A 13,168-nucleotide genomic window follows, 5' to 3' on the forward strand; every position below is an offset into this window, starting at 1 on the left:
AGGGACACTATATCATACTTAAGGATCTGTCCAACAAGAGGACTTAACAATCCTCAATATATATGCCCCGAATGTGGGAGCTGCCAAATATATCAATCAATTAATAACCAAAGTGAAGAAATACTTAGATAATAATACACTTATACTTGGTGACTTCAATCTAGCTCTTTCTACCCTCAATAGGTCTTCTAAGCACAACATCTCCAAAGAAACGAGAGCTTTAAACGATATACTGGACCAGATGGATTTCACAGATATCTACAGAACTTTACATCCAAATGCAACTGAATACACATTCTTCTCAAGTGCACATGGAACTTTCTCCAGAATAGACCACATACTGGGTCACAAATCGGGTCTGAACCGATACCAAAAGACTGGGATCATCCCCTGCATATTCTCAGACAATAATGCCTTGAAATTAGAACTAAATCACAACAAGAAGTTTGGAAGGACCTCAAACACGTGGAGGTTAAGGACCATCCAGCTAAAAGATGAAAGGGTCAACCAGGAAATTAAGGAAGAATTAAAAAGATTCATGGAAACTAATGAGAATGAAGATACAACCGTTCAAAATCTTTGGGATGCAGCAAAAGCAGTCCTAAGGGGGAAATACATCGCAATACAAGCATCTATTCAAAAACTGGAAAGAACTCAAATACGAAAGCTAACCTTACACATAAAGGAGCTAGAGAAAAAAACAGCAGATGGACCCTACGCCCAGCATAAGAAGAGAGTTAATTAAAATTCGAGCTGAACTCAACGAAATCGAGACCAGAAGAACTGTGGAACAGATCAACAGAACCAGGATTTGGTTCTTGAAAGAATTAATAAGATAGATAAACCATTAGCCAGCCTTATTAAAAAGAAGAGAGAGAAGACTCAAATTAATAAAATCATGAATGAGAAAGGAGAGATCACTACCAACACCAAGGAAATACAAACATTTTTAAAAACATATTATGAACAGCTATACGCCAATAAATTAGGCAATCTAGAAGAAATGGAGCTATTCCTGGAAAGCCACAAACTACCAAAACTGAAACAGGAAGAAATAGAAAACCTGAACAGGCCAATAACCAGGGAGGAAATTGAAGCAGTCATCAAAAACCTCCCAAGACACAAGAGTCCAGGGCCAGATGGCTTCCCAGGGGAATTCTATCAAACATTTAAAGAAGAAACCATACCTATTCTCCTAAAGCTGTTTGGAAAGATAGAAAGAGATGGAGTACTTCCAAATTCGTTCTATGAGGCCAGCATCACCTTAATTCCAAAACCAGACAAAGACCCCACCAAAAAGGAGAATTACAGACCGATATCCCTGATGAACATGGATGCAAAAATTCTCAACAAATACTGGCCAATAGGATCCAACAGCACATTAAGAAAATTATTCACCATGACCAAGTAGGATTTATCCCCGGGACACAAGGCTGGTTCAACACCCATAAAACAATCAATGTGATTCATCATATCAGCAAGAGAAAACCAGGAACCATATGATCCTCTCATTAGATGCAGAGAAAGCATTTGACAAAATACAGCATCCATTCCTGATCAAAACTCTTCAGAGTGTAGCGATAGAGGGAACATTCCTCATCATCTTAAAAGCCATCTACGAAAAGCCCACAGCAAATATCATTCTCAATGGGGAAGCACTGGGAGCCTTTCCCCTAAGAGCAGGAACAAGACAGGGATGTCCGCTCTCACCACTGCTATTTAACATAGTACTGGAAGTCCTAGCCTCAGCAATCAGGCAACAAAAAGACATTAAAGGCATTCAAATTGGCAAAGAAGAAGTCAAACTCTCCCTCTTTGCCGATGACATGATACTCTACATAGAAAACCCAAAAGCCTCCACCCCAAGATTGCTAGAACTCATACAGCAATTTGGTAGTGTGGCACGATAGAAAATCAATGCCCAGAAATCAGTGGCATTTCTATACACTAACAATGAGACTGAAGAAAGAGAAATTAAGGAGTCAATCCCATTTACAATTGCACCCAAAAGCATAAGATACCTAGGAATAAACCTAACCAAAGAGGTAAAGGACCTATACCCTAAAAACTATAGAACACTTCTGAAAGAAATTGAGGAAGACACAAAGAGATGGAAAAATATTCCATGCTCATGGATTGGCAGAATTAATATTGTGAAAATGTCAATGTTACCCAGGGCAATTTACACGTTTAATGCAATCCCTATCAAAATACCATGGACTTTCTTCAGAGAGTTAGAACAAATTATTTTAAGATTTGTGTGGAATCAGAAGAGACCCCGAATAGCCAGGGGAATTTTAGAAAAGAAAACCATAGCTGGGGGCATCACAATGCCAGATTTCAGGTTGTACTACAAAGCTGTGGTCATCAAGACAGTGTGGTACTGGCTCAAAAACAGACACATAGATCAGTGGAACAGAATAGAGAATCCAGAAGTGGACCCTGAACTTTATGGTCAACTAATATTCGATAAAGGAGGAAAGACTATCCATTGGAAGAAAGACAGTCTCTTCAATAAATGGTGCTGGGAAAATCCACATGCAGAAGAATGAAACTAGACCACTCTCTTTCACCATACACAAAGATAAACTCAAAATGGATGAAAGATCTAAATGTGAGTCAAGATTCCATCAAAATCCTAGAGGAGAACACGGGCAACACCCTTTTTGAATTTGGCCACAGTAGCTTCTTGCAAGATTCACCCACGAAGGCAAAAGAAACAAAAGCAAAAATGAACTATTGGGACTTCATCAAGATAAGAAGCTTTTGCACAGCAAAGGATACAGTCAACAAAACTCAAAGACAACCTACAGAATGGGAGAAGATATTTGCAAATGACCTATCAGATAAAGGGCTAGTTTCCAAGATCTATAAAGAACTTATTAAACTCAACACCAAAGAAACAAACAATCCCATCATGAAATGGGCAAAAGACATGAAGAGAAATCTCACAGAGGAAGACATAGACATGGCCAACACGCACATGAGAAAATGCTCTGCATCACTTGCCATCAGGGAAATACAAATCAAAACCACAATGAGATACCACCTCACACCAATGAGAATGGGGAAAATGAACAAGACAGGAAACAACAAATGTTGGAGAGGATGTGGAGAAAAGGGAACCCTCTTACACTGTTGGTGGGAATGTGCACTGGTGCAGCCACTCTGGAAAACTGTGTGGAGGTTCCTCAAAGAGTTAAAAATAGACCTGCCCTACGACCCAGCAATTGCACTGTTGGGGATTTACCCCAAAGATTCAGATGCAATGAAACGCCGGGACACCTGCACCCCGATGTTTCTAGCAGCAATGGCCACAATAGCCAAACTGTGGAAGGAGCCTCACGGTGTCCATCGAAAGATGAGTGGATAAAGAAGATGTGGTTTATGTATACAATGGAATATTACTCAGCTATTAGAAATGACAAATACCCACCATTTGCTTCAACGTGGATGGAACTGGAGGGTATTATGCTGATTGAAGTAAGTCAATCAGAGAAGGACAAACATTATATGTTCTCATTCATTTGGGGAATATAAATAATAGTGAAAGGGTATATAAGGGAAGGGAGAAGAAATGTGTGGGAAATATCAGAAAGGGAGACAGAACGTAAAGACTGCTAACTCTGGGAAACGAACTAGGGGTGGTGGAAGGGGAGGAGGGCGGGGGGTGGGAGTGAATGGGTGACGGGCACTGGGGTTATTCTGTATGTTGGTAAATTGAACACCAATAAAAATAAATAAAAAAAAAGAATACAAAAATATTAATTCAAAGGTATAAATGTATCCTGATGTTTACAGTAGCTAGGGGGTATTTATAGGAGTTAGAGATTATTATGCTAAGTGAAATAAGTCAGTCAGAGAAAAACAAACACCATATGATTTTATTCATATGTGGAATTTAAGGAACAAAACAAATGAGCAAAGGGAAGAAAAAGGAGCGAGGCAAACCAAGAAATGGACTCTTAACTATAAAGAACTGAGGGTTCCTGGAGGGGAGGTGAATAGAGGGTGTGTTAAATAGGTGATGGGGATTAAAGAGAGCAATTGTTGTGATGAGCACCAGGTGATATATCGAAGTGTCGAATCAGCATATTGTACACCTGAAACTAATATTACATTGTATGTTTGCTAAATAGAATTAAATAAAAACCTTAAAAAAGAAGAAATAATGATTGTTAAAAATGAATATTATAAATATAACTTCTTTAGTGAGAAACATAGAGAATGAAATGAGCTTACTTTCATTAATGATCTAACGAATAATGCCATCATTTCTGATTGATTTATAGGAAGAGGGTGATAGACATTTGGGACACATAGCCCATGTCTTAATCATCTTTTCTCAGCAATAAAACACATGAGACATTTCTGACCAAATTTTAACAACCATAGCTTGCCTTTCTTTCTGGGCCATGTAGTGATGTGGTATGAACATGGACTTTTGAGTCAGACAATCTGTGGGTTTTTTTCCCAGCTCTTTCACAGCTAGCTGTAGCCTTTGGGCATGCTACTTAACATTTTAAACATTGGTCATTCATAAAATGAGAATAGTACCTATCTCATAGAATTGATGGAATTAGTTTAGTATAGGTCTTAGAACACATGCAAATGATCTGTAAATGTTTATACATATTATCAGCTGGACACACTTAACTCTTCTTTATATACAGTTCTTTCTGGAACCATTAAGCTACAATATCTGGTCTGGTGGCACAGAACTAGTATCACATATAAATGAAAACATCAGCCCTGAATCTCATGAGTTTAGCTTAGCATTAAGTATTATACCATATCTTAAACATCTCCCAGTACTATTGGTCTCTGAACATGTTCCTCATTTGCCTATTTTCCATGTTGAATTTACACTTGAAGCTTGGACTCTTTTCACGGCTATAATAATAATTGTGACTTGACTAAAGTCAAGTAGTAACTAAGAGATTGAGCCAGAAATTTCACATACACAGTCTGAACCAAGACTGCTGTGTTGACCATTATCCTTGTTATTACAATCTTGACTCTATACCCAAATCCTATTTACATTATCCCATGTGCTATGTTTACTCAGGTCACCTTGAATAAGTATTCCCCTATGTCCTCTGTGGGCCCCTGGATGCCATTTTTACCAAATCCAAAGAGTTATAAGTATCATGGCCACCCTACAGGCCAAGAATAAGCCTAAAGCAATTGCCAAGGTACTGGACAAAGGTGCTCTCTGGCAAATTGAAAGCGTGGATCACACAATTAATTGCTGGGCATTGGGTGAAAATTTAATCCCACAGCTCAAGTCACTGATTTACACTCCATCAGTACCATTGATGCTTTTGACTGAATGTTACTTTGGTTCCTTGTGCAAAATACTTTAGCCAACCAATTCCCCAGTTTTCAGAGGTGGAGTGAGAATTTTTGATAACCTGCCTAATGGAGGAAATAAAATATGTCTTTTTCTCACATGCAGTCATTCAGCCTCCTCCAAAGATATTTTATTGACCTGCACTCTCTGTATACCCTAAAGGCAGTTACTGTGCTACTGGATTTCAGTTGTTGATAAAATGGCTTTTCAGGAAGAGTGGCATTCTTCCCACTGAATTCCAGAAGGGATTGCTGATTTCTCTCATTAGTAAAAGAGCTGCCCTAATGCTAGTATTCATAAAAGCAGGTCCTGAGCATCCTCTCATCATTCATGTTCTCAGGAATTGCCTGCACTAACGTTTTTGCTTCTTTGTTGCATTCCCATCTGACCTCTCCTTGTTCTTCCATTTACATCTTCAAGCCAACAACTTGAAACTTGACACTGTTTTCCTGGCTCTGATCACAGCTGTACTCTGTGATCACAATTCAAGTTCTTGCTCCTTAGCTATGTAATCTCAGATAATTCTCGATGAATATCTCAGATAATTCTGGATGAACTCTGAATCTGTTAGCTCAGCAAGCTTCCTTCCCCCTTTGAAGCCCAGCCCATCTGCCAGGTTCACTCAGGCTTCTGAGTGAGTGAGAAATGAGACCCCAGCATAGCACCCATGTTCCTTTCACTCTTTCTTCCAAAACTCAAATCCAGTCCTTGTGTGCTTCCAGCACAGACACAGGGAGTTCTGTACTGCTTATGCTCACTTGATGATTTCCATGTTACACATGCAGTGGATGAGGGAGAAAAGGGAGTCATAGAAGATTTGGGCTTCATTAGCCAGTTTTAAAACCCAAAGGCATAATTTATCCTTGGGCAGAAAAAGAACATTTGGAAATAAAGGCATCTGTTAATTAAGTCTTGTATCCTGGGAAAGTTGGGCACAGCAGTTAATCCAGCCATCTTCCATGGCCTGTGGTGTGGAGAGGGGGGCAGGGGGAAGGGATGCTTCCTGATGCCCCGGTGGAATTTGAGGAGAGATACTGAAGTGACTTCACTGTCTGACTGAGCAGGGCGAGGAGGCCCATCAGAGACCCAGAGCCCAGTGTAATTAAGATAGTCGTCTTTGCCTGGGAGAGCCCTGAATTAGTGCACACTACAGTCTGGAGCACAGATAAGGCTGATCAGAGACTGTAAGACCATTTCAAAATTGTCTCTAAATGCTGCAGGCTCTTCTCTGCTATATCAGCTCAGCAAACTTTGAAATCAGGGCCACTAAAGAAAACCCTTGGAAATGTATCCTTTTATTTAATTATTTAGAAAACATTTAGTATGTGACAGGCAGAGTTCTAGGAGATAGAGATATATTAGTGAATAAAACAGACAAAATTTCCTGCCTTCATGGGGCATATAGCCCAACAGTGGAAAAATAGCAGTAAATAAGATTAACAGGTAAACTATATACCTGTTAGAAAGTGACTAAAAAGGAAGAGAGTATAAAATTCCATGAGTGGGATTGTTATGAAAGGTACTATACTTTTAAATCATAAGTAGGGAGTATTTTTTAGTAAAGGTATGGAAGGAAGAGGGGGGACTATCCATGAGGATAGATCATTCCAGAAGGAGAAAACAGCCAAAGCAAAGGCCCTGAAACAAGACTCCTTCCACCCCTGGAAAGTCTGAGAAACAGCAAGGAAGAGGGCTGGACCAACTCATAGAGAGATCTAAGAGGAGTCTGAGGAGACGAGGTATGTTTGTGTCTAGGGGGTGGGGGTTTTGGGCATATTAAGAACTTTGACTTTTATTATGAGACAGAGGCCACCTATAAGTTTTAAGCAGAGGTGTGACATGCTAATATGATTTAACAGATGGTCTGGCTCTTCTGTTTATAGCAAATTTTAGGGCGAATTGGAAGCGAGGAAACCAGATAGGAGATTAATGCAACAATGCAGGTGTGAGCTCCTGGTGGCCTGGACTGAAGGAGTGGCAGTGAGGATATTAATAAATGGTAAGTTCAGGACAGATTTTGAAGTTAAAGTCTGTGACTTTTATGATAAACTCACTATAGATTATGAAAGAAAAGTCCAGATTAAAAGCAAGGATTTGGGCCTGATTAGGTGGAATGGTATTGCCATTGACAGATACATGGAAGATGGCAAAAACAGTAAGTTGAGGAGGCAGAAAGTAAGGAGCTCACTTTTAAGTATGTTCCTTTAGACATCCAAAAGGAGATGTCAAGTAGGTATTTGGACATCAGCATCCTCTCATTTTCAAATTTTAATTCATAGCCCCTTTCAAAGGAAAAGAGAAACATGAGGTAGGATCAGAAGCCTTGGGTACTCACAATGTTTTGTTAATCTCAGTGGCTCTTGGACTATGGCAGGACATCAATGTTCAGTGTGATAGGAGATGACGTTTTTAAAGTACAGGAATAGAAAAAATAAATAAATAAATAAAGTACAGGAATAGGCCATACTTTATTGAAATGGCAGCTTTGTTACAAGGGATTTTCAAAGCAATTATTACCCTGTGCTATATTAGCTTCTAAACTTTTTGTTTTCTATCATAGTCCAAACATTAGTGTAATAGTTTTACCTTTCAATCCTGATCATCAGCAAGCTTCACTTGCAAAAGATAAGACTCCGCAAGACCCTGCTGAGTGGGAAACTGAGGCCAAACATATTGAATTCAGTATCCATGTCTTTATCCAGTGGCTCCAAATCAATGACAGGCTTGAAAGAGATCATGGGATATTCTGGTGGAACATCATGACTTTCCCGCTCAATGAGAATTGAATGCAAACTTAGATCTCATGACTTAAAGGCACATGTCTGTCCCAGCCAACACAGATCAAGGATATCTACAGCTCTGGATTCTTCTGTCCTGATTCAGCCCCTAAAAGAATAGCAGCGTATTTACTGACCACATTGTGTGTACCTCCATTCTGCCATCATACTCTGAGAAAGATTTCCATATCCCCTGCATACTCCAAACTGGAAAGCATCCAATTTTTAGTAATATTCAGGTTCCCACCAATATGCAGCTTTTCATCGTTAACAAATAGCAATTATTTCCCCTCCAGCTTTTATTTTTTCCCATTTATAGCCTACCTCCATGACCTTCAGACTGCATTAGCCATTTACATTTTTAAATCACATTTTATTTAATTCTAAAACTAAGATAAATAAATGTTTAGCCATTTCCCCCATTACACTTCAGCAGTGCCTCTCAACCTTTTATTCATTTAGACATATTTTTCCCTAAGTATCCCCTGCCTGTATAATTTTAATACACAGATGTACTATACATCTGTTTATGTAATGTGGGGTTTTGGAGTAACATTTAAGATCCTTCCCCGCTGAAGAACCAAATTTTGTTCCTGTGGGAACAATATTGGCCCTCTTGAAAATGCAGTGTGATTATTTTGACTTTAGGACTGAGGAGAAAGAGAGGAGGGGAGGAAAGGAAGCTTGTGGTTTCTGCTGTTGACATGGTTACCACTCCTCTCTTCTTCTGGGAAGAGATGAGACATTTTCTTAAAAGTTACCATTGATGAGATGCATGAATTTTTGTGTGCCAAGTGGTTCATTTACATCAAACAGTCTAATGTCACCTGGGACAAGTACACCTGCTACTCTGAAGCAGACGGCCACAGTTTGTGGTTTCTGTATTCAGAGATGATTTTCTAGTTTTGCCATCTAATAAGACTTCCTCACAGAATTAATTCCCCTGGAAGGATTAAAACCCAACCAGGGTCTCTGCAGAAGTAGCAATGCTCCAAATTAGTCTCTATCATCTTTCTAGGAATGCATTATCATTCAAGTCAAGATAGTCAGTAATTAGGGTGACAATGGAGAGGTAGGGTCAAATGGCCTTAGTAAGGAGCTCCTACTTAAAAGCTTTCTCGGTGAACCTGCATTTAAAAGATAAAAGGGTAGGAACCATGCTTTGCTACATGTCAGTATACTGGCATTTCTGACATCTACTGGGTTTTCTTTCTAAAATTTCTAAGTTCCATGTTTACTATTGGATGATGATTACTCGGTAGGAAGCTTAAGACTGCAACTGTATTACAGAAGCTTTACTTTTACACATCCAGTGTGTAAAATATAGTCTAAGAGAATACTTTGCATGCCTGTTACTTATAGTTTTGTATCCAAATAGTTCCATTTGTAGTAAAAAGTTAATTTTTTATTAGCATTTTAGATGTTTTTAAATTGGGTAAATATAGTCAAGATATGAAATAAAAGCACTTGCACATATTTTGTTCCTTCCTCGCTTATCTTCAACCTTCAATATCACTTATTCTAAAATGGGAGAAAATTATTTTTCTCTTTTTCTATTTTTTTTTAAAAAAATTTCCAGAGGACTCACTTCTGGCTTTGATACCATGGTTGCCTGGCATCAAAAGCCCTGTCAGTAGTTTTTAGTGACCCACATATTTATAACTTACAATAAAAACACTTAAAGCTATTTAAAAAATATATTTTTGACTTTTCTAATTGACCGCCTTGCTCATTCTGATATGTGATTTTTCCACTCAGAATACAAGAAAAGTGATTTATTCATTTTAATTTCAATTATATATAAGCTAGAAGCCAAAAGAAGGATTTTTTTTTCTTTCCTATGTGGATGTGAGGGCCTAATGGCTTTCAGTGTCAATCTTTCATAATTAGAGGTTGGTTTACACAGTGACCCCCTCCACTATTTAACTAACACATAACTATCTGCCTTACTTGAAATTTACTCTCATCCTTGTTAGGCACTAATGAATATTCTTGGTACTTGATGAACCAAATTCCATTAATTTTATCATTTTGACTATTTAGAGCACACATTTAAAAATACATATGACCAGAACACAAAAAGTATGCAATTTTAATATTGACATACAGTTATTCAAAAAAGGATCAGGCCACTATCACTATCAAAGTAATTTATATCCAAAGAAATTTTTCATATACAACTACAGTCTATCAAGGTAGAGAATATTCTTCCTCTTTGACAGATTAAAAAAAATCCAGAGATTTTGTCACTTGTATAAAGTCAATTGAGTCTGTGACAGAGATGAGAATAAAATCCTCTTAGCTTCTTCCACAGGAATATATTTTCTTTGGAAAATAATCATAGGTAATGAAGAAGTACCTTCTATGAAAAAAAATATGATGTGTGTGCACTTTAAAGCACCTGGTTCAGTTCACTAAGCATTTGATAAGTGAGTTCTATTCCTAAAACATTGAGGAAAGGAGGCACAGTAGAGAGAGACACCTCTGTGTGATGTATATAGTTCCCTGAACAGCAAGAAATGTTCTTCTCTTTCTCATGTTCAGATTGCAAAATAAAGGCTGTCTACATGCCTTTACCTGTCTATGCAATGAGTTACTACGCACAAATAGAAGAGTGGTAACTTTACCTGCACCTCATTTGTTAGCCTAATGGGCCAGTACAGAACAATAGTTCATGCTTGGCTGGTTTCTCTCTTCAGGTTCTGCCTATGCGATTAAAAACTTCCCAGGTTTTTAACAAAGAAGCAATTTAAAGGACACAAGACCACTCAAACCCCAGAAAGACTTGCATTATCCTTTCTACTGGTAGAGTTATTCTTATTAGGTGGATACATTATCGAAAGATTGCTTGAAAACATAAGTGCATTTTAACAGCTATTCTATCGCTACATTAAAGAAAACACCATGATATACGGAAGAAAACTCATAAGTTAAAACAATCTTGGCTGTAGTTGTAATTTTCCCTCCTTCCTGTTTTGAGGTCTTTGGGACAGTATTTGGAAAGATTCACTTTCCACTTAAATGTCATTACAAGACTCCTGGAAAATATTGAGAAAAATAGATAAGGTAGCATTTTGAGCTAATAAATAGCCTACTCACCTTATCTTACATTCAACCTCTAAATGTTCCATAAAAATACGCAAGACTTATATGAAAAGGAAATTGAACAGAACTGTAAACTAAAAATGGGAAGAATTCATATAGTGAGGTCCAGAGAAATTTCCACAACTGTTAAGAAGCACTTTTGCTTTACACTACAGTTGATGCAACTTCTGAACTAAGACAGGAGGGACACAATTTTACTCTTTTTACAATTTGTCTTGAAATCTCAGATGAAGGTGCTGCACTAATAAAACAAACAAAAAAATAAAACAAAATAAAACAAACAGGAGTTGATCTATCTGCTATCTGGGAACAATTTCGGAGCAAGTCACAGCTATTACTTCTTTCCTGGTATGTCCCCTATAATTATTAACAGGCTGCTGAGACTCAACAGTTCACAAGATACAACAAAGCAAGAAGATGAGTTGACTTGATGGAAGTTCACTAAGTCAACTAAATCCTGAAATTGCTGTCAAAGAAAATATATACAAGAAAAATGATAAAATAAAAGGGAACATTGCATGTTGGGATACTATAGGACACCATGCAAGTACAAACAGACATCAGAGAGAACAAATATAAACAATCATGGACTACCTGCCATTAGTTGGACCAAATTTAAATGATGTTAATATCTAAAATTATTATTATTGGTACTAACAGAATTCTCAGGGATTATCGATGGACTTAACTTTAACATTTTGACGGTGTCTATGAAAATTAGTGATTTACTTATTTATGGTCCTAGAAATTTTATCCCAATTATCTGTCCCATGGAGAAAAAGAACTCCCACTCATTTAGGTTCATCAGGAAGAAGCTTTTAAATTAACAGCTTTTAAATAATAAGCAAATAAACATACCAGTGATCTAGAGGAAAAGGTTGAGAAATAACACCATAATTCAGGAAGAAAGCATAAACAAAGAAATATAATAAAAAATACATAAAATTTAAGATAACTGAATGGAGATTCCATTTGAGAATTATAGACTTTGCTATGGAGAAAGAAGTAATAGGAAGTAAAATATAATAGAAATATGATAAAAGGAGTTTGCTGAGTTAGAAATAGAATTCAAGTTCTTTTTTAAATTTTCTCATTTTGCTTTTGGCTGAGGTTTTTTTGTTTTGCTTTTTTATTCTTCAATCAAAAACCTTAAAGAATCAGAACCCTAGCCCTATCATCACTGAGGAAAGACTAGTTGAAGTAAAAAACAGATGCTCAAATTTTAGTGGCTTAACACAATAAAAGGTCATGTCTTGCTCATGCTATATTAACTATAATGGATGTAGGCTTCTGGAGGCTCTATCTTTGTACTTTTATGATTGACAAGACAAGAAAAGGAAACACTGCAAATCATACACTGATTCTTAGGGCTTCTACATGGAAACCGTACATAACCTGTTGGCTCACATCTCATTAACCAAAGTAAGTCACGTGGCTACACTGAAATTCAAGAGATCAGGAAATACCCTCAAGTCAAATGCTCGGAGAGAATATATTTGATAAACAACATTGAAAACTACCCATGGGGATGATTTTTAAAATGCTAAGATATTCCTTCCCCAGTAAAATTTATACTGAGCATCTTTTTAGGTGCTTACTAAAATTCTTTTGTGAGATCTCTGATCATCTTTTTTACTCATTTTTTTATTATGGAGTTTTCTTATTATTATTGAGTTGCAAAGTTTCTTTATATCTTCTGATTGAAAATTCTTTGAGTAATATGTTATAAATTATTTTCCCCCTACAGGTGTCTTGTCTTTTGTTTTCTCAGTGGTATCCTTTAAATAGTAAAATATTATTTGTTTGAAGTCCATTATTATTTTTTTTCTTTTATGGTTCAGGCCTTTTGTGTTTACCTAAGAATCTGTTACCTCACCCAAGTTTGCAAAAATTTTCTTTTCTTCCCCAGAATTGTATATTTTTGAGTAAATTT

Source organism: Canis lupus, chromosome 16 (assembly GCF_011100685.1).
Source record: "Canis lupus familiaris isolate Mischka breed German Shepherd chromosome 16, alternate assembly UU_Cfam_GSD_1.0, whole genome shotgun sequence".
NCBI classification, from domain to species: Eukaryota; Metazoa; Chordata; class Mammalia; order Carnivora; family Canidae; genus Canis; species Canis lupus.